Consider the following 24,009-nt stretch of genomic DNA (forward strand, 5'->3'; position numbering starts at 1 on the left):
GTAATGGCTTGGAAAATAAGCACCTTTATACTGTTCATGCTTTATTCTATATTTGTTACATTTAACATTATGAGGAGTGCTACTCTTCAGAGCTGTGGTCCAAAAAAACCTATATTAGGTTTTGAATTGCTCGTCGCTTGTCTTCAAAAATATGATTAGTAATAAAATTGGAGTGATCTTTGACATTTTAAAAGCAGTCCTTAACAGATAAAATCAAAAGATTTTAATGGAAATTGAGTGAAATAATATAGTAGAGTCAGACACAGCTGATATATTTTCTTTCATGTTTAAATTGGTTGCAGACTGCAGACTACGGCCAACTCTCCTCCCACGTTTGATCAGTCCGTGAAGCCCTCGCTGATTTGTTTTGGGCCATGCAAGAGTGACAAAAATGTTATGTGTTTTTTATTATTGTGGCCTTTCAGACGTCAGCATGTGCACATGTCTCTGTATGAGCTTGAAATATCACATTAAAAGATTTAGCAGCCGCTTGGGTGGAGGTTTTTAAGATTTTGATGCAAGGTAAAATATCACAATCCAGTCTGTTGACATAGAGTCTGCCTCATTTTAGGAATAAGTTATTTAATCTTTGATAAGTTTGCTGACTAATCTTGTCAAGTATTAAGTTTGGTACCACAGAGTTTGATAAGACTCCCTTACATACGTTATGAATGAATGTAGATGTATTAGTTCTTTTTTATAAAGCTCAATAAGCATTTTACATCAATGGTAAATGGCCTGTACTTACGTAGCGCTTTTTTTCCAAGACAGGAGACTTGACCAAAGTGTTTTACACTACATTCAGTCATTCACCCATTCACGCACACACTGATGGTGGTAAGCTACATTGTAGACACAGCTGCCCTGGGGCTCACTGACAGAAGCGAGGCTACCGTACACTGACGCCACCGGGCCCTCTGACCACCATCAGTAGACAATGCAGGTGAAGTGTCTTGCACAAGGACACAACGACACTGAAAGTGTTGTTTTTGACAGCCATCTTATGATTTAGTCTTAGTCTTTTAGGACAAAAACTATTATTAGTTTTAGTCACATTTTGGTCATTATAATATGTGAACGTTTTAGTCAGTTTTAGACGACTAACATTTAAAAAGGTCTTAGTCTAGTTTTAGTCAGTTTTATTTTAAAAAAAGTTAACCTTTACAATTTTAAATAGCAACCAGATTCTTTACCAGACTGACAGCTTTTTAGGAATTAACGCCATACTTATACAAAAGTGCGTCACAAAAGTTGTGAAAATAGTAGATGTAGTTCAATACATCATATTGGTTAATATAGTAGACAGACAGGATAATGAAATGTACAATAAAATAATGGTTTTAGACATATAAGGTTTCCATCCAAGAGCAAATACTTCCTGCTCTACTATGAATTAAGCATTACACACTGATGAATAAAATCTTCATTACTCCATAAACAAAGAACAAAAACAGTCTTCTTGCTACTTTTTCAATCTAGGACAAAAATAGAGAACCTACAGTACATAATTGAATTGTAATGCTATGCCAAGCCAGACCTAAATTGAATGAATATGCTAACTAATATGCTAATGTTGAAATATCTAAAGGAACCAGAGAAACAGTTTTAATGACAATAGATAGAAATAAGAACTATGCGAGAGAAATATTCAAAGATCTTTGTACCTTTTCACCTGGCTCTTCATCCAAAAATAAACAGTATGCTATAAAATATTTGCTTTGGATATAATTTTTAGATTCCTTTTGGTAGAAATTAAAGAATGTGTAGAATAACATCCTGTGAGCTGGAAGAAATACAATCGTGGTAGTCAGACAAAGGGTTTTTTTTTTAATTGGCAGAGGATGATCAGCCACATATAGCTTATTAAGTAGTGAGAGCAGGAAGAGCCATACTGATGAGAGCGAACCATCGGTGTGGAGCATGAGGCGAAGACTCGGAGCAAAGACACGTTTCTACACAAGCACAGCTGGAAGAACAGAGTCCAGCGTGCAGTATTGAACCATTCTGGGTTACTTTCTCCCCTGCCGCTTCTGCCATGATACATCTGTGGTCATGCAGAAAATGTACCGCTGCATACCAGGTGGGCTGCGTGACCAAACAAGACACAGCAGCATGGCTGATACTGCTTAGCTTGTCTAACAGATTACAGCACAATGATGCATTTTAAACATATGACACCACCCGCTTACATATTTATTTTGTCTCATAGACGAAAACTCACATCCGTGACTCACCAAGTTTTCGTCATCAAAGTTCCATGTCTAGCTCATCAGTTCTCTTTATAGTCATGAAAAAATGGATCGTTGATGAAATTATTTCGTTACCATCATCGTTGATGAAAACAACACTGCCCGAAACTCGGTTCTGGGAAAAGCGGGGGATGACTGAGATGAGAATAATGTGTTTCCCATCAATGCATGAGCTGTTTAAATATAGGTATTTTGTATTTGGCGGAGTCCTTCTTAGAGTCCAGTTGATAAATGTGAAATAAAATAAAGACATAAAAAAGTAATCAGAAGGGAATAATTTTTTGTTGCTTTTGCATTGAATTAAAAATGCTGGGGAAATTTGACTCAATAAGATTCTACACTCTATAAAGTAAATGCAGATTCAACTTAAAGAATTGCTTCAGTTCCTAACAAGTAATTGAATTAAGTTTGCCTAATTTTTTTCAGCCTATAAACTTAATAAATTATGCTGGATATACTTGATTCTATTGCTTGTGTAGTGTAGATGACACTAGATCCATAGTTTCTAACATACCACCCATTTCATACATAATCTTTCCTTGTGTCAGGGATTTTAAACAAGGTCAGAAATGAACTAAGTGACCACAAGATGATTGTGTTCAAGGACAACAGAGGGTACGCCCACCAATCACCTTAGAGCAGGTAATTGTCCTATTTTTCTCCTACTCAGCTCTTTATAAGGTGACTTTACCCTCACTTAAACTATAGAGACATACCAATATTTTAGTTTGTATAATGCATATAAAATTCAGACATGGGGAAAATGCTGATACAGGGATGCTTTTATCAAAAGATACAACAAAAAACAAAGGACACCAAAAAATATTTTTTTTCTTAAGAGCTGCTTCCTAGACTCCATCTTCCTTCCAGTCAGCATTTTAGAATAGGTTATTATCCAGACATTCAGACAGGGAAGAAGACAGTTAAAGGCTCATCACTTCAAATATCAAAATATACAAGTATATTTCTCCTGCTGATTTTCTACCACTGCATGTTTCGTCTATTCGAAGATGCTCAAACGAAATTTGGCAGAGGAGCAGTGCATGCCTCGTAGCTTGTTGTAATGGCAAAAAGAGGGCTTGGTTAATATATATCAGAGTAAATTGTTTGACAGCTAATAATGTTCATCTACCAATTGATGATTGCTTTCCATGAGGACCAACTGTGTTAACCAATGGGGGCTGGTAATCTCCACTACTTCTATTGCTGAATTAATACTTTAAAGAGCAATAAATAGTGATGGACACCTAGTGTTTGATATTAGAACAAAACAATGCCCAGCATGGTGACTGTTGTGCAGGTTGCCAAGCCAAGAGAGTAGTTTTAAAGTAAATGTCATACTTATTACTTCTCTAAACCAAATGTTCACACATCAAAAGTATACCTCACACTGATTTGTAACTGCCAAAGAACTAGTGGGATGATGTGTCATGTGGTTCCTTTTTAAATTACATTGTTTTCTTCTTCTCTTCTCTCCTCTGTGCTGAAAAAAGAATCATCCTTATTGTTCTGAACTTTCTCCAACAGTCAGCATGTATAACGATCTCTTCTCTACTATGCCATGGTTCATGTCTAATTAGTTGGATCTTTTTCACTCTATTCTGACTGAGGCTTTTCTACAGTAAAATCACATTTAATCCTGCGCAAATCATACGGTGGTTTAACATTGTCGAGTGGGGGAGGAGGTTTGAAAGGACCCAAATGCAGACACAAAAAACTGAAGTGGTTTCTTCTTGAATATCTAATTAACCAAAAAGTTCAACAGAAGCAAAACATTCGAAACATAAATCTACAAAAACTGAGAACCAGGAAAACTTAAAAAAAAAAAGGGGGACAAAGAAATGATGACAAACCACAAAAAGTGAATGAACAGGAGGAGACTATATGGGAGAGACAAACAAAGACCAGGCTAATTAGCAGATTGGGAGAAGGTGTGAACAGAGCCAAGAAGGTAGCTAGGGTAAAGGAGACTGACACAAGAGGGCAAACAAGAAATATCTAGACACTCAAATAAAATAAAAAAATAACTAGAACACAAAAATAGAAATAAGACCAATTAAAACTCAGAGATAAACTCTGAGATAAAACAAAACCATGACAAACATAATATTATCTAAAAGGACAGCTAACCTCCGAATCTACTTTGAAACACCCCTCATGTTTAACAGCTGTACTGAATTAAAATTTTGAACCAATAGTGGTATCGGCCCAAAATATATTGTGAAGTCACTGCTGATGGGCATAATGCGGCTCCATGTCATGCATGCCTCTGTACAGATTTGGAATAAAGATTTTTGCTATCTTGCTATTAATTTTAAGTTCAGGAATATATATAATATTAGCATTTATTTACCTTACCACATCCAGCTCAGCCCTCACACCCCTGACATTCCCTGGCACCCCGTCCTTTAGACACATTTTTAAAATATTAGATGTGGGCGGAGCATGGCATCTAGTAGGGGGGTATAGACAGTCTTTGAGGAGAAGCACACCAATTTAACAAGGCTTCTATACCATTTTATTTTACAAATTTTCATAAATTAACCTTCATTTTTTGTAGTTTAATTTTATGAGTCGTATAAAAGTTTTAAAGGTTCTAAAACTCTTTGTTTTGACCTAATTTGTTATATTTCAAAAACATGATATTTTTAATAGGGGTGTGTTTCAAATTTATGGGGATTTTACATTACTCTACCACCTCTTTATACAGTCAGAATTTCCACTCAAATAGGGTGGAAATATGATGTAGCTGTTAAAGATGCAGTCTAGAAGACACAAGTGCTGCTCATTATTTCTCCAACTTAGAGTTGTCTGGGATGCTTGTAATGAAGAATTGGAGGGAAAAAAATCTCTGAATAACTTCTTGTTTTCTAGTTTCTGCTACTCTTGTGAATATGTTATTGTTGTGCCTTACTCATTCTGTCATTGCTCATGTTGCAAAACCCATCAACTATCTGCAATCCTACCAGAGCCTCACAGGATAGATACAAACACTCATTCATACCTCCTGCAGGCTATAAATAATTTAAAACTCAAACCATTCCTGTTTTACCCCTCCTTTGTGCAAAGCTGTTTAGAGCAACCATGTTATAACTCCTATCACATCTACCTTCTCAGGAGCGTTGAGGAATAGGTCTCATGATACGTCTTCATTTCAATGAAACGTCTCACCAAAGATGATATAACATACCATGTTGCTTGAGCAGAGGCCTGTAATACAGCCAGGACCACTTCTCATCAAAATCATAGTTCAAACAATGTGCAGTTACATGCAGGAGCAGTGTATTCGGCTTCACATCCAGCTTAAAACACCTCGGGCAAAGAGCAGCCGCAGCAAAAGAACCCAATGGAAAACAGAGCAGCATCAGTGACAAGAATAACACTGATTGAATCAGACATGATTTAAAAAGGAGCTGAATAGAAATGGGTTGTTAAACAGAGGAGGAAATGCCCAGTGTTAATGCACAAGGAGGTTAAACACAAGCTTTTTAATACCAGCAAAATGTGCAGAAAGTATCATGAGAAGATATGTACTGGTGGTGATTGTGAAGGAAATCACAGTTTGAGTTTTTGATTCAAGCTTAAATGGTAAAAATATGTTTTTAGAACCTGAAAATTATTAGTCTAAAGTATGAACGATTAAAAAAAATTCCATGTGACCTTTCTATTATTTATTTTCTCCCTTTTCTTAACCTAAAACTTCCTTATCAGCTTTTGTTTTTTTAAGATCTGATTGCTATAACCATGGTCTTATATACAGTAGCAGAGGCTATGCATCAGAAGCATAAATGGGCATTTAGAGTTAGAGAAACCTTATTGTCATTTTGTATGCACAAAGTGTGATTTTTTTATGAAAAATACATTTTACAAGTAAATTTACAGTTTCTTTCTAATGTTTTTTTTTTTTTGTATTTTGAAGTGTATCCTGGCCTCTAGGCAAGGTACCCATTTTAAAGGAGGCCTTGGTTTGGTTAAATAAAGGTTGTGTCAGGGCTCAGAACAGGAGAGTCTAGAGTCTAAAGACAGGTCAGGCAAACAGATCAGATGGGAAGAGGCAGGCGAAATGCTTGAGAGGCAGAACAGGATCAGGTAATCAGAAAGACTAAGCTAGGACTGGAACGCTCTCACCACTGGCTCAAGAATAATCTGGCACTGATGACTGGTTAGAGAGCTGGTTAAATAGAAGCAGGAACCAATGGATTTGATGAATGGCAATGACAAATTCAGCGGAGTTAGACTGGTGAATGAAATGAGTAATCAAGGCAGTAGTCACTCACAGCAAAGATCATGACAGGTTTACAATAAGAGCAAAAGATAAAGAAGTCTGAGCAAACAAGGTTGCAATCCTATTAAACCGTAATAACTATATGAACTTTCTATTTATGGCAGCAGTTAGACAGCTGTAGTTTTTTTTATAATTTCATATGGCATGAAACCAATTTTAAAATGCTTTTATGATTTGAATGTGTCCATTACAAAAAGATCTGCTAATGTACAGTGATAATTATTGAAACAAATAATTAAACACTATCTCCTCATGTTCCTCCTGCATGCCTATCAATATGGTAATTAGCAAAGGGGTGGCTTCCTTTGTGTAAATATTCTTGCCAGTTAAGTGATTGTATATTAATATTTGAACAACGTTTCTAATCAGCACATGTTTTGCATTAAATTTAAAAGAGTTATTACGTCCAAAAAATATTCACAATCGAACCTAAAGATTTCCAGCAGGAAGACAGACAAAAACATCTGACTGCTTTGTTGCTGTAGTAGTGTTGGAGCTAAACTACCAAAAATGTGACCTCCACTCAGAGATGGGGACTCGAGTTTGTGACTCGTACTCGAGTCGCACTTAAGTCGCATATTTAATGACTTCAGACTCGACTTAGACTTGCATTTAAAGGACTTCAGACTCGACTGAGACTAGTGATTTCCGACTTGTGAACACAATTTTATTCCAGTGTAAAAACACTTATTCAAGTGTTTTTTCGTTTTACTAACTTGACTGATCGCCGCTCGCCTTACCCGCACACAGAAGAAAACTCAAAGACCCAAACCGTGAAGCACTCAAGTTCAAGTGTTTTATTTATACAAAAAGCCACAGCAAAAGTGGCATAATAAAACAGTCCTTTTCTTCACCTGATAAAACCTAAAATTCAAGAGTTTTCCTTAAAAATCAGAGGCTGGAAGTTGGGCTCCGCTTGTTGCTGCTTCAGGTGCGAGTGATCAGCCTTGAGCACCCACTGGCTGATCCACAGACTCTGCGGCGCTCCAGCACTGTTCCACTCCCTGGCGTGCCACACCCCTTTCCAGACCGATCCAGCTAAAAAGAGAAGCAAGGGGAACGCCAGCATCCACGCGCCAAAACCCCGTCGGAAGATATATTCCTGTTTATGCTTTAAGCGAGGGGGAGCGCTACTTACAGGCGAGGTTCCTCCTCTGCCCTAATACTCCTTACTGGGCCATCAGTGCGCACGGATCCCGCCTGCATCTCCCCCAGCAGCGCGTCCGTCTCTGTCACCTGCAGATTCCGTTCTCCTTCTCCTTTCCTTCAGACTCCTTTTATGTCGGCTTTAATCAGCCCTTGCTCACACCTGAGCGCAGCAATTACGCAGCGCAATTAATGCACTCCGCCTCCTCAGACAACTACTTCAGTCCAGTGCGCATGGATTGCCACAAGAGAAAAACAAACCAAAACAACCCAACATGCAGGAAAAATTCAAAAGTCTAAAATAAAGGAAAACAATCATATAAAAAAGAAACATCAAAACATGCAAAGCTCAAGAAGAAAATACAAAGAAAAACAAATCATATCTTCCTCTCCAAACATGCAAAGCATAAAACTAACATTAAAATGAAAGAAAACCATAAATCATATTTTTCCCTGTGCAACACACTGACGTCACTGACGCAACATTACGTGGACGGCAGGATTGTGATTGTTTTTTGTTTTTCCACAGTCCTCATTTTCAATAAAAGAGCAGACATTTACTGCTAAAGCTAGAAAAAGTGACCACAAATGTCCACAAATGACCACAAATGTCAGGAAATACTGTAAGAAAATACAAAATTTATCTGGAAAAAAATTTTGCGTGTGCTTTTTTTAATTGTATTTTTCATTTAGCAGTTCAAGATAATGATAATTCCATAATAGCGACCTTTAAGCTATACCGTCTCAGTGACGGAGATGAAAACACAAGGAGAAACAAAGCAAAAATTATTGCACTTTTTTAAATTAATCAAGTGATTAGAATTTTTTGTGCGATTAATTGATTATTGCGACAGGCCTTCTCAAGACTTGAGACTTGACTTGGACTTGAGCTCTCAAGACTTGAGACTTGACTTGGACTTGAGCTCTCAAGACTTGAGCTTGACTTGGACTTGCAAAAAATGACTTGTGAACATGTCTGCCTCCACTTAAAGGTATAGTGGAGGATGTTTGCAAATTTTTGAAAAGACCCGCTCTCAGCACTTAAAATAATGCACATGCACAACCCTTTACCCTTTCCCAAGAGAGAAACCATTAAACCTATTGAATGCGCGTGAAAGCATGCAAGACCCCATTTCTCCTTGTGCTTGCTCTGTTTAAATGTTGTTGTTTGCATCGCTCATACAAGCTTACTTTCGAAAAGAAGATATGCAATTTTTCCACTATGTCAGAGTCAACACGGGAAGGTGAAAATGGGGACCAGCATGTAGGACAGCCTTACCTAAACATATCACCAGAATGTTTGACAATTAGGAGGCACAACCAAGGGCCGAAGGGGGTCTGGTTTGGGGACCAGCGGTTCTTGTCACTGCTTTTTGCGGATGATGTGGTTCTGCTGGCTCCCTTCTGCTGAGACCTACACCATACAATGGAGCGGATTGTAGCCAAATCTATAGGGACCAGGATGAAAAGCAGCACCTCCAAGTCTGAAGCCATGGAGAGTTCCTGCCTCAAGAGAGGGAGTTCAAGTACCTTAGGGTCCTGTTCATGAGCGACGAGAGACAGGAGCGGGAGAATAATAGACAGATCTGCTGACAGGCTGTTGCTATAATGCAGACACTGCACTGGTCTGTCATGGTGTACATGAGGGCCTGGATACAAGCAGCCAAAATGAGCTTTCTCCATGGGTCGGCTAGGGCACTCACCTTAGAGATTCACATCAAAAGGAGTCAGCTATCAGCTGAGGTGACTCCTTTTAATGTGGAGGAGAGAACATTTTCGGATGCCCCCTGGATCTCTGTCTTGAGAGGTGTTCCAAGCACGTCACACCGGGAGGAAGCCCAGGGGACAACCCAGGACATGCTGTAGAGACTATGTCTCTGGGCTGGCCTGGGAGCACCTCAGGTTTCCCCCAGCAGAGCTGGAGGAGATGTCTGTGGAGAGGGAAGTTTGGTAGTCTCTGCTGAGACTGCTGCCCGCTTGACCCGGTCCTGGATAAATCGGAAGATGATGAGTATGAGTACCATTAACAGGTCTTGATAAAATGCCTGCATGTTGGTTCATTATTGGCTGTTGTGACTCATTCGTTATTTGATTATCAAAAACTGTCATACTCTGTGGTCTAGGTGCAGCTCTGTTTTTCTTTCTCTCCCTCCTCTGCAGGGCTGGACAGGCAGGTGCGTTGCATCAGAGCTAATTACCAGCCTTCATAAGGAGCTGGAACCAGGAGGAGGGCATCAGTTCGCTGAGTGTGAAAACCATCCAGTGAAAGACCTGAAAAATCCACGCCTGGGATCAGAATCAGAAAATCTCCTGAAAACCTTCTCGTACCAGAGAAGAAACCCGGATCCTTCTGTCAGCCCTCCTGCCTGCGCTCACCTGCCTGTCCACCCTCCAACAAACCAACACAGAGAGAGGATTTGAATCTGCACCAACAACCTGGACAACTGAACAGCACTTCTTCCCCCAAACCAAGCCCAAGCCACCTACTCAGTGAGTTCACCATCCTCCCTATCTTTCCCAGCAGAACTCAAAAGACCCCTGACCAGCTGAAATTCAATCTTATTCATCTCCATTTTTTCAAAAAACGTTTCTAATATGCCAACTGTTTCAGTTATTGCGCCCATTCAGAGTCACAAGTTCACAATATGACAGAAGCCTAACTTTGGGGTGCAATTACTAAATGCAGTATCCTATCAGGGTTTACTGCTTGGTAAACATGAACATTTAATTCAGACAATGATCCAGCAACAGACACAAGTCATGCAAACAATCAAACCCTAACCCAAGAGTTTCAGGATATGAAGGCCAAGTTAGATTCTAATCCACCAACCTCTGTATCTTCTCCAGCGACCAGTCCTCCTGTAGCCTCCACTTCATCGCCCATGCCCGGAGTTGGGATTTCAATTCCAGTCCCCGAACTGTTTTCTGGAGACCTGAGTAAGTCCAGAGGGTTTCTCTTTCAATGTTCCAGATGCCAGATGGGAAAACCGAGCTTTAAAAAACGGTTTTCCTCATTGCACTCTCCGATAACTTAATGGACGAGCTGGCTAGCCGCGACAAGCCAGATAGTGTTGAGGGGCTAATCAAGCTTGCTATTCGGCTAGACGAACGGCTTCAGGAGAGAGCTCGTGAAAGGCGGGGCCAGGTTTGTTGGCTCAATGCCCCAGTTTACCGGTTCCATGTGCGTCACACCAGCTCCGACTAGTCCTTCCTGAAAACCAACTTATCGAGGAGCCTATGCAGATAGGACGTGCCCACTTAACCGCTGAGCAAAGGGACAAATGATAAGGGACAGGTTATGCCTTTACTGTGGAGCCACGGGACATTTTCGCTTTAACTGCCCGATTCGGCCAAAAGAATTGCCCTGTCAGTAGTTCAATGGGTACTGGTGAGCACCTGTTCTGAAAACCCCAGCCCCAGATTTTTGTTACAGGCAGTAATTTGCCAACAACACGCCCAACATTCAGTTTTAGGCCTTGTTGACTCTGGCTCCGAACAACCTTATTGATCCCGTTTTGGTTGAAAGTTTACAAATTCCTGTTAGCAATTTACCCACCACGGTTTCTGTTACAGCCTTAGATGGCAGCCCTTTGGCCACCATAACCCAGTAAACACTTCCTTTTCAATTGATCACCTTTGGTAACCATCACGAGTCCATATCTTTTTTTCTTTTTTTTCGACTAAACACTCCCTGGTTTTTTTAGGTTATCTTTGGCTAGCCGCACACAATCCCCATATTAACTGGAGAAACTCCTGAATTTTGACCCGGAGCTCCGGTTGTCTGTCTACAATCAGCCCTTCCTCAGCCTTCGGCAGGTCCTGTTTCTCCTACGGTTTCCGCAGACCTTTCTAATATTCCACCCGAGTACCACAATCCTCAGCGAGTTTTTAGTAAAGACCTAGCTCTTAGCCTTCCACCTCTCCGCCCTTATGATTATGATTGATGTAGATCTCCTTCCAGGAGTCCCTCTGGCATCAGCTCGCCTTTACAAACTGTCCGAGTCTGACCGGGGTGCTATGGAACACTATGTCAATGACTCTTTAAGCAGGTATCATTCGGCCATCATCCAGTGAAAGACCAGGAAAACCCTGGCCTGGGATCAGAATCAGAAAAACTCCTGGAAACCTTCTTTTACCAGAGAAGAACTCACAAGACACCTGACCAGCTGAAATTCAATCTTGTTCATGTCCATTTTTACAATAAACTATTGTAATATACCAACTTTTTCAGTTATTGCGCCTATTCAGAGTCACACATTCAAATTATGGCAAAAACTGGATCACTTCACCTACCTTTGCACAATATAAGTTCCTGCCATGATATCTTGGTAGAGAGTTTCTTCTGTTTTATAAATGCAATGTAATAGAATTACAGAGGTACTGACATGATATCTTTAAAAAAAAACATTGCAAAACCTTTTATGAACTACACCATTGTATTTCTGAATCTACCTTTTTTAGATATATTTATTTAAAGCAAGAGTGAAAATATATGTGACTTTTAATGTTAAGGATATATGTATGTTTTTCTTCTAAGTAATTCTGTTTAATGTTATTAAAATTTTTATCTCCAGTATCTCTGTCAGTATTACACTGTGAAACAGATAAAATGTTCAATATATTCTCCTTTGTCTGTTGTTTCTATTTCTGACTAACATACAGTGGCTCTATATTATTCCTAAAGCAATGCATTTAATCTGAGTCTATATGGACATTTCTGTTGACCAAGCTCCCTACTTTAAAGCATTTTTGTCAGATATTGTGACTATCATCTATGGTTTTTTGATTAAAATAACCAGAATACTGAGTGTTTCAGAACCACAGCCCTGATTCCTTGATTAAGTCGCATGTGTAACTACAAAAAGGATTTGTTCTGCTGGAGTGTTTTTTTTCTCTCTCTCTCTCTGAAAGGGCGCCTGATTTACTGCACCTGTTTTTTGTGTATTTTAAGTGACCTGTGAACATGAATCCATAAAAACTGATGAAAAAGGGCCCCTGAAATGTTTGCTATTGATTGCAATCTTTCTTTTTCTCCTTCAACAGAAATGCTTTTCAAAAGAATATTTTAATCTTTGCTTGATTTATTATTTTTCCAAAACTGCTTGCATTTAATTTGTGCTATTTTAACTCTTACAGCTTCTGCTTGAGAGACACTACTTAATTTGTCTGTTTTTTTTTTGTTTCTAGTTGTAGTTTTTGTATAGCTTTTTTGTGTGTTTCTGCATGATAATCATTATCCAAGATTAAGAAATAAATAAAAAAGATTGGAAGAGATGAAGGCATGTTACATAACAGACATCAAACAGTGGCTGCAAATGTCCTCGAAGACCAAAAGTGTCTTGAATAAATCTCAAGCCCTCCAATGGACATGGAAAAAAGGTTTGCAGGTCTGGCATGATTAGGGACAGAACAAACAACATGTGTTTACTGATGACAAAAGACAACGCTAACGGAATGGACGGCATGCTCTGCTATAGTAACATGCTTTGAACTGGTCTTAAAGGTTGGAGAAGCTTTATTTCACTAAAGGTTAAAAGCTGTTATAACATGTTTTCTTCATATGCTCATTACATTTCGATTACCAAGTATGACCAAGAGTCATTTAATGGAATCCTGATGTCTCTTTGCTGCTAGCTATTCCAAAGAGGGTAAAGATTCAATAGACTAAAGATTATTGGTTCCTGGTTAAGCAAATCATTTAATAAAACATTATTTGGATAATAATAATGTTTGATTCACCTCATGGATTTGCATTGTGAATTGGTCTGAAAACATTCCAATTGCTCTAAATTAGTGGAAAGCTAATTTCATCATATGTGGTGAATTTATTACATGTATGTGCAAAATTAACTGTTCTACCATGATTAGTGCTTGAATCACTCTTTCATTTATTGTTCTAAAACACAGCCAGTAGGGCGTGTGTGTTCATAAACAGTATGTAACAGCCTAAATAATATCTGATTAAATAAGATATTTTACCACCCCTACCGGGGAAGGCAATAAACATCTTAAATATCAGAAATATAAATTCCGAGCTGGCTGGGAATAGAATAGAATTTAAAATCCCAACATTAATGTGACATCCTACCTGTATGGGCGTTGAACTTGAAATCACAACATTAATTGACGTCCCTGGGTGGGCATTGAATATAACAATCATTCTGCTTATATATGAGCATAAACCTAGAGTCATTATTGAAAACCATGTGAAAGCATTATAATCAGCTCTTACCACCCAATAATTAGATCTTAAAGTCACAAACTAAGAATCCAATACCATATGTCTAAGCTTATATGAGAAGAAAATATAACCTTTGACATTCCTGGAGTTTCAAAATATAGAAATTTAACAAAAGCTAAGAACTCCAAAATATCTCTACAGCTGGTGATAACCCACTTAACTTATATGCAAAAACTCAGATGATTCGAATCAATGTGATCCCTTTGGTCCAACTACACCGAAAAATATAACTTCCAAATTAATCTTATTTTTCGAACAAAATTTATGCACATCCATGACTAGATGCAGCCATTTGTGGTTTTTATAACCACATCCCAAAAAAATTAAAGCATTTCAGTCATTTCCAGTCCAAAATAGGTTAAATGCCTCAAAATTAAAATAAAAGTAATGTCACCTAAATAATCTATTTTATATTAGTGAGCTTTACAGAAGGTTTGTTTGGAAAAAGTAGATATTGTTTTATTTATATTTATATGATAATATGCTCTGATTAATCACTTTATAAAGCATTTTAAAACCACTCAAAAAGGACTTTATAACCCAATACACTAGTCAGAAAGTATATCTACAGTTGTGGCTGCCGTCTATATGTTTACTTCCTGCATGATCTGTCTGTATTAAAATCATGACCTCTGTGTGACGTTTCTACAGCTATTAAGTTATTCCTTCCTTACGCCTCAAGCATCTATGTCTTTGATAATAAAAAAAAGAGTCAAATGGAAATATTCATCCTCTTCACTGCTTACCTACCAATTTGCCCCATTGTGTTTCCTCTAAAGGGGGTCCTTAAAACCAAAATACATTGTTATTGGGCAGATACTGATTGAACATATAACTCTTAGAAACAATGGGCTTTTCAAGACAACCTAATGACGTAATATGAATCTAGTTTTTGCAGGTGTGACTTAGGTCTTTTGAAGTTAAGGGGTGTTGCAAATTTCTCAAAAGCTCTTAAAAATATTTTTCTGCCTCTTTCTTGTTGTTTCTCACTTCTATGATTTGTTCGGGGGGGGAGGTTGGGGTTGCCTAAAATGTAAACATATTTGTTATTTATCCACTAATAATCTTTTATGTTTATATTTATATTTGCTCTTGTGGCAATCAAGGAGTCTACAGGCTCTCTTTATGTCATTCACTCCCAGATTATGAGTGCAGTAAGCTGTTCTAAAGTCTGTTCTCTTGAGATAGACAAATATGGAAAACAAATCACATATGAAGGAAGAGGTGAAGGGAGATGGGCAGCAAGAAAGATAGAGCATGATAGATAGCGACCATGGAACAATAAAATATGCATCAGGGCTCTTGTGAAATTTTAATCCAGACTGTTGACTGGAAATTGACCCTTTTGTGACCCAACGCTTGCAGGGGGAGGGGCGCGTCCATAGAGGGATGCTAGAGGGGAGCGGGGAAACCAGAAGCAGGGTGAGGAAATTGTGAGAGGGAAGAGAGTAATAAGGCCGGCTGGAGCTGTAGAGTAATTTTATCTGTCTGATTGCCAGAGTGTCTAAGTGTCCCATTACTGTAGAAGAAAATGGGTTGTCTACACATCTTTGTAAAGATATTTCGAGGGAGAAAACATGTTTTGATGTTATGTTTTTAAGCAAAGGTTGCTCTGTTCGGATCAAAGTTCCTTTAAAATTGGTTATTAACAACATCTAACTCTCAAAATATACTCTTAGCTGTAAAAAGTTTAGAGAGATCAATCTTTTGTGCAATTGTCAAAAAATATATATAATCAGAACATTGAACCGAATCTGGCTCATCAGTTGTTTGGAAACAAAAGATATTCATGTCTGCAAAGTAAACTGAACATAATGACCAGGCAGAGCTATGTAACTTCTAGGTTTTAGTTTGATGTTTTTATTTAGTATTTCAGAGCTGATGTCTGAAATCTGAATCTCTTATCCTTGATTTTTATCATTACCATTTTTCAAGCTTGTGTTTCGAAAAATGTGTTAAATACAAAGGAAAGTTGGCAAAGATACATGCAGAACACCATTTATACTCTATTTTCAGGACCTTTCTCAAAGCTCTGGCATTTATGGCAAAGTTAAATTGGTTAACAGCAGCTCTTAATCTGGAGCTTGCTGAGAAAGAAAGCACTGAGCCTTAAGGTATTTTGATTCCTACATAGTTTTCTGGTATTTGGACTTGTGAGGCACTCTTGTGTGATGCAACATACACATATTTCAGCCGAACGCTTTAACCTATGAAACTGTTTTTGCAGCTCTTATCAAAAGGCATGCTGAAGCATGACGTATTTTTCTCTTTCATGAAACTCAGTGTATGAAACATTTAATATGAATGTTATATTTGCTTTAAATTCTCGCTTTATTCGATATATTTGTGAGATTTTTTTCTGATGTCTAAAGAAACAGTGTTTGATATTGACTGCTGGTGTAAGATACATGTAACCTTATCAGTTCATGTGGTTTATTTCCCAAACTTTTTCCCCAAAACTTACATCCAATTGGTTGAATGTCTCTAACCAGCATAGTCCACTGCAGAATCAATGCTTCCACAGGGGTGACATCTGTGCAACTGAAAACTCAGCAATGAGATTTTCCCCAAAGTCAGGAGAGGATCAAAATGTCATTTTCTTTAGCACAGCTGTGCAGAATGTTCTGTTTACATGCTTTCTATGTTCTGTCTATTTCGTTGAAAAGTTATTAGTAGACTGCCATGTTTTGGTTTAGTGTCCGACTAAGGTAAGACTGAATAAAAACAAATACAGCAAAACTTTCAGAATTGAAGATCATATCAAATGGCAAATTCAGAACAGGTAGGGCAATGGAAGAACAGGAGCAGAAGGAACCTGTCAGAGGGGAGGAAAACTTGAGAGCTTTAAAAATACTGAAACATATAAGAAACCTAACTCAAACACCTGTGGATTATGACAGTTTTGGCTTCACTTGGTAGGTTATTTTAAGCTGCATCTTAGAAAAGCGTTGAAAATGTAGGATTTTCACAATACTAAAATTCCAAACCTTATATTGATACCCAGCAAAATATTCGACTACTTAAAAACATTTTAAATACCATGGGGATACAAATATCAACATTATTAAATATCAACATGTAAAAGTCTCCTTTTTGAATTTCAACATGGAACATGTTTTTTTTACAGAATCATAGATTCTGTAAAAAAAATAAATAAATAAATGCAAAATACATAAGCTCAAATATAAAAATATTTTAAAGTTGTATGAGGTATTGTTCTCTTAATATGAAAATAATCTAGGAATCTAAAATAAACACAAAAATAGAAAAAATATGAAAACAACACTTGCTTTAGTATCAATAGGTTTTCACCAGGTTTGCAGACACTGCATGAGGGATGTTGGCCTTGTGGAGGTATACAATTTTGTCTGTACTGTCTTTGGATAGCTCTTTGATTTGGCCATGTTAGTTAATAAATTAAAGCTAGTTTAATTTAATAAATGGAGTTTGACATTTTGAAGGCAGACTAATTGTCATGACTCAGAACAGAGGACCTAGTATTTGAGGTAGGACAGACAGTGGGATAATTATAAAGTGTTTATTAAAAACAAACATCTGTGGAACTGTGGTAGCAGTGGCTAGGGCATCTGAGTCAGGAAACTCTGGAGAGAGGAAAACACAGGTTAGTCCATGCCCAGAGAACAATGTAGGATCCAGCCAGTTTGCTGCCAACAAGATGCGATGGGCACTGCCCAGAGTGTCCCAGATGCTGCAGCCATGGAGAACAAGCAGGCGTCAAAAGCCCGGTCAGGCAAAAGCTAAGAGCAGGAACAGACAGGCTAAGAATTCTAGGCATCTGAAGACAGTTCAGGCAAACCATTCAGAACAGAACAGGTAGGCTCAGAGGTCCTAGAGTTCAAAGCCCTGTCAGGCAAACAGAACATAACAGGAACAGGCAGGCTCAGAGGTCCAAAGACAATTCAGGAAAATGGTTCAGAAGGTAACAGGCAGGCTCAGAGGTCCAGAAGTCTGAAGCCCAGTCAGGCAACAGATTAGAATAAGAACAAGCAGGCTCAGAGGTCCAGGGGTCCAAAGACAATTATGACAAACTGCTCAGAAGCAAACAGGCAGGCTCAGAGGTTTTTAACCCATCCCCTTGGGGAGCAGTGGGCTGCCATTTGGGGCACCTGGGGAGCAGAGCAGTGTGGGGCTAAGGGTCTTTGCTCAGAGAGCCAGTGTGGCAGCTTGTGGGAGTAGGTTTCAAACTCACAACGTCGGAATTCCAAGCTCAGATCAGAACATGCAGCTGCAGTGGTTGAGAGGCAGAAAAGGTCAGGATCAAGAAATCATAAACACATAGGAACTTTAAAAAAAAAACTCTCAACAATAATAATCTGGCACTGATGATAGGATGCAAGCAAATATAGCAAGGAGCAGGTGGATCAGATGAGCATTGATTAGAAAACGAAGTAAACCAGAGTTAGACAGGTGAATGGGAGGAGCAATTAAGCCAGTCATCAGTGCCTAGATCATAATACTAACAGGTCTTTGAAGGTCAGAATTATAGCTGATAGACAGGTGTTCAAATACTTATTTGCAGCTGTATCATGCAAATAAATAGTTCAATCAAAAGTTTTATTTCTATTTAATTAATAAAGATATGCATTTAATTAGCAAAAAAATATAGCCTTCTTCTGTATCAAATACAGTGAATTTAATGAAACAGAAAAGCTGTGGGTGAGCTAGACAGAGAAGAAGAGATTACTTTTTTTTTTTTAAATCAAATATCCCTCTCTGTATGGCATGTTTTTTTTTTTTTTTTTTTTAAATGGCACCTTTTATTTCAAAGTTTATTCATGTGAAGTGACGCCAGAGGACTTCTTCTACTGTATAAGATGTTCCATTACAGCCTGACTAGAATTACTAAGAAATTATGACTGCTCATCTTTACCAAGTTTATTCCGAGAAAAAAAATTTTAATCAACCTTAGTTAATATATCCGTGGTTTGTGCAAATTATGTAAGTCATTTAAAAGGATCAAATAAACGTATAGAGTATGAAGTCTTCTTAGAAGGTGAACTTCTTTAAAAACCTTTAAGTGCATCTTTGTGTGCATTTAAACTTAAAGAGTGGGCTACCAGCAGCTTCAAACACTCCCTCAACCTCTAGTGCGCTGGCCCATAGCTTCATTAATAACCCTTGCGTTTGCTGAATGGGGCTCAGGCGATCTATTGCAGTCTATTGCAGTGTTGTTTTTGTTTGGCCCTGGTCACAGTGATTCCTGAGAGATGACAGCATCATAAATCTACAGCTTATTCATGGAGCTAACCTGACCTTTACAGCAACAGCAGAAGGGAGGGAGGCAGAGATGAAAACTGTGGTGGTGGTGGTGGTGGTGGGTCGTAGAAAAGGCCATGGAAAAAAGAGAAAATGAACGAAGAGTGGGAGAGGTTAAAAAGTTTAAAGGTAGAGCAAAGGGGATGATAATCACAAAGAGTTGTAAGGAGGGATATAGGAGCAGTGGAAGGTGACTGAAGACCAAAGCATGTAGAGAAGAAGAATAGCCACCTCTGGCTCAGGGAGATGTGAAAGAAGAAAGAAAAGGACATTCAGAGGAGAATAGGGAAGGGGAAAGAGAGGGAAGGCAGTCAGAGGATGGAATTGGTGGGACAGAGAGGTTATTACAGAATGACAGCAATCAATGAGTGTGAAGGAAGACAGAGAGATAGAGAATTGTATAACTGTGTGTGTGTGTGCCTCAGTCGATAGAGCCGATCTCTCCGGGACCTCCGTCACCTGTCGAGTCTTTAATAAAGTCTCTGTGTTGGGGGTTTTTGTTGACTCTCCGATGGCACCCGCATCTCTCTGCTTGAGCAGTCTCCCACATGACCAACAATACTGCACACTCATTCAGAGTAGTTTCTTACAAGCACCTGTATATCATGCTTTTCTGAGTCAGAACCGTGTTTTACTCACAGAGTGTCAATCATCTTATTGTGTCAATCGTCACCTTTTAAATAAGGAATTAGATCGAGTTCTTCATAAGCAAGAACCGTTCTATAAAGACGCTTGGAAGTAATTAGCTGAGGATATCTCTGTCATCTTTGTATAATAATCCTGCTATTAAAAAAAGCTGTCATATGTGGAGGCACTGTATGTAATGTATATTTCCCATGCACCTTTTTCTTCCTTTGGCACATTCTTCTTTCCTTTTTTGACTATTTGATCTGATGTAACAAGTAAATTTCTCCACTTTGAGATCAATAAAGTGAATCAATCAATCTTCGTGTGATAATTTTATACAAGCATTAGTTCGAAAATATACCGTAACCCTGCTTATTTTCTCACTTTAGAACCCCAAACATGAATTTATTTGAATGTATGTAAACTAATACTAAGCAGCATTTATAAAAAAAAAAAAATTTATTAGGTTTTTATGGCACTAGTCGCTCGTTTTTTGTACAGTGGGCTGACAGGAAAGGAGGTACAAGAAAGGGGAAGAGACATGCAGCAAAGGACCACAGGGGAATTCATAGGTCATGCGAGCTAACCACTGTGCCAGCGCAGAGTAGGACGACCCAGCTGCATTTATTTCTTAGGTTGGATTAAAAGACTGTCTATCCCAGCTTTGCCCATTTAGAGACTAACTTTTGTGCAATTTACTTTCTACTTTCAAATTTGAGAGTGTTTGTAAACAGCAATGTTCCCGTCTTACTGCCAATTTCAATTGCATTGACGTTTTGACTTTCTGACTTTGACTAGGCCATTCTGTCAAATTAAAAATAGAGCCTTATTCTGAATTATTGCCCTTGGCTCTTGGCCCTTGGCTGGAAGAGGAAGTGTCAAGTCCGTTGCCAACTCAGATAGTCTTCCAGTTTTGCTTTTTAGCATTCTTTATTTTCCAATTCAGTCACTCATCACCACCAGTGGGAGTTTTATGCGACACGTAGCTTTTGCATGAGAGTCAAAACACTTTTTTCATGACTGCCGTGTCCCTAAATAGCTTGCAGAAAACTAAAGTGGACTAACATGGTGTTTGCAGGTTTGCATCTGTGCCGTATCCATTCACTTTTTAGACAACAGTATTAACAGTGCTCTGTGCGATATTTGAAGCTTGCCATTATTGTTTTATAAGCTAACCATGATTTAAACATCACCAAAGCTTTCTCAGCCCTATTGTATTGCTTAGTCTTCATATTGCTGTCATATATTTTTTGTCCCCAAAAAGTAGTATTTAAACTTGGCTTTACTCAGAAACCAAGGCAACTGGTTGCTCCAGATTTAACTTGAGGATACATATGCACACCACAATCTTTGTGAGCTTTATCAGAGAAAACATATTTTTAATGGAGGTATTCTTTTCTGCTCACTTGACGATAATGCACAGATTTGTGTTGGTATATAAAAAGAAATCCCAGTAAAAGTTATTGAATGAAATTGATTTGATGTGAGAAAATGTGACAAAAAAATTTAGGAGGTTTACATACTTTTAAAAGCCGCCGTATTTAATCATCAAACCAACGCGTAGCAAAAATACTGAACGTGTACAAGTCCAAACTGTCCAAATGTTCCTCTGCAATATTACCTTCATAAAAAATCTCTGTTTTCAAACCTCATTATTATCCAAATCATCGTAATTGCTCAGACAATATTGTTTCTGAACTTTTATTCCGACAGAGCTCATAAAACTGAAATTACACTGAGGGAGAGGTTGATTTGTGAGCCAGCAGCCTGGTGGACTGATAAAGTCATTCCTATGGAAACCGCTCTCCTTATTGGTATTCAGCACCTGTCTGCCTCACAGACCCTTCACACATCCAGCAAGTTTAAAAAAAAGACCATTAAGAAGCAGAGTCTTTACTGCTGTAGAGCAGAGCCACACACATGCACGAGCACACTGAAGCAACCTGTATTTAACATGCTGCAAAGGAAATTACATTACATACAATGAAGCATTTAGCTGCAACACTAATAGAACCAATATCAAATTACTACGGAAAGGGATCATTAAGTGGCCTGTTTTGTGAATGTGTGCACATTGCCTGTGTGCCTTTAGTGAGAAACATCAGGGTTTTTTGTCTGGGAGATATTTTGTCGGTGTTGTTTTTGTGGAGGTGATAACAATCTTAGTAATAAATACAGAAAAACACATGAACATTAAGTCATGCTCAGAGCAACCAGGTACGAACATTAATCTTCTAAAACCACATAAATTATTTTCAAGATTTTTTTTTAGCTATACTTAAGGTTTACCCCAGAAAATACCTTTTACAACTTATTCGTTTTATGAACCACTGCTATACACTCCTAAAGTTGTTGAAATCAAATTGTTCAATAAGTGTCCTAAATAAACTAAAGAAAGATTTAGGTTTAATGGATTAATTTTATAATTGTGTTTCTGATGGCTGGAAGAAACAATAACATCTTGGAGAAGCATTGCCAGAGTCCAGACTTGAATATTGTGGAAAAGCTGTGGAGAGAGCAAAAGATTAGTTTAATGGAGAGGAGGGTTTAAAATCTCAATGATTGGGAGCTCATTGCCACAAATATCACAGGAAACATGCAGAAAACTGGTAATCAGTTAAAAGCAAAGTTTGATTACTGTAAAACCAAGATTTTTTTTCACTGAATATCAGGAGTTGTATAAATCCTTTTTTCTATTATTGTTAATAAAAATACACTATTTTAATTGATTCAGTACCACATTTACAGTGACGCCTGACTTATTCTCTAATGTAAACATCTTGAAGAAATAAAAAAATCTATATTAATTCAAATATTGAGGCTTATTTATACGTATGAGCTTAATTGCATCTCAGATTTACCCAAGCAGTTATTTATATTTAGTTATTCAATTTCAACGTGGTTCTGATAGCTTAAAGACAAAAAAAAAAAGACAAAAGAGGAGGCAGCAGCTATTATATTGTAAAGTTTACATTATAAGAAACAATTTCCTGAGCTTTCTAATTGGTGTTCCAACAGGATCTATTTAAGGATCACAGCTCATCTTTTTAGATTTTAATGAATTATAAAATATTAGTAAAGATGTAAAGTGTCCGTTGGCTTTAGATACAATCATCAGATATAGTTGCACACCGAGGTGTTAAACATATAAACAATGTCAAATCTCAAAGTGTCAGGGTTGGTTGTGGTTTAGGACCCAAATGCAGAGGCAGAGAGGCTGAGGTGATTTCTTGTGGATTTTATCATAGGAAAAAGTAAACAAAGGCAGGGATGCAAAAATCCAACCAATAATGAAAAGCAGACCAGAACTATGGAGACATCAGGGGAAACCAAACACGAGGAGCCAGGGAGAGACGAGGTAGGATGACAACAGCATGGGAGGACAGCAAAGACAAGGAACCAACAAAGAGTGAGAGCAGAGGGAGAGCATATAGCTGAGTGAGACAAAGGCAGGGCTAACGAGCTGACAAGGAGCAGGTGTGAGAGGAGACAACGAGGGAGCCAAGGGGAAAGGAACACACACACACACACAGAAAAACATGAGAACATAAATCTAGAAATTACAACAAAACTGGAATTAAACCAATAAACCTAGAAAACAAGGAGCAAAGTAAAGTACAACAGAACAAAGACAATGACACAGAGTGTTAATTTTTTTTTCTTTTTTACAGCTGCAATTTTAGTAATGCTATTCCTATTCATTGAAATGCAATCTAATATTTAGGTGCTGTGTTAGATTATCTGCTTAAAATTTAAACTTTTACTTGGAATTAGTGCTAAATTAACTCTCTATATAATTTATATCTTCCATATATGCATATGTAAGATACATACATATGACATATTTAGATTTGAGCATTAAATGTTATTGTCAAAATGTTTCTTAAGCAGTTCACGCCATACTGCAAAATCTATGTATTCACCTCCATAGCAGCAGCACCTGCCTGATGCAGCTGTTGATGTGCCTGGTCATGTCAGTCAAATTCAAAAGATCACAACCTCTTAACAATACCTGTTGGTCCATTCTTAATTAGGACTATATTTAAATCTAGCAGAGAGAAACAACAAAACCTGGTCAGAACTGCTCAGTTTTTCTGAGCCATCAGGATGCTTATGAGCTATGGCCGCCTGCACCGATAGCTTCTGCAGGTGACAGTAATCCATACTGTAGTTAAGCTGTTCCT

This window comes from Cyprinodon tularosa, unplaced genomic scaffold (genome assembly GCF_016077235.1).
Source record: "Cyprinodon tularosa strain WSP-4 unplaced genomic scaffold, ASM1607723v1 ctg120, whole genome shotgun sequence".
Taxonomy (NCBI): Eukaryota; Metazoa; Chordata; class Actinopteri; order Cyprinodontiformes; family Cyprinodontidae; genus Cyprinodon; species Cyprinodon tularosa.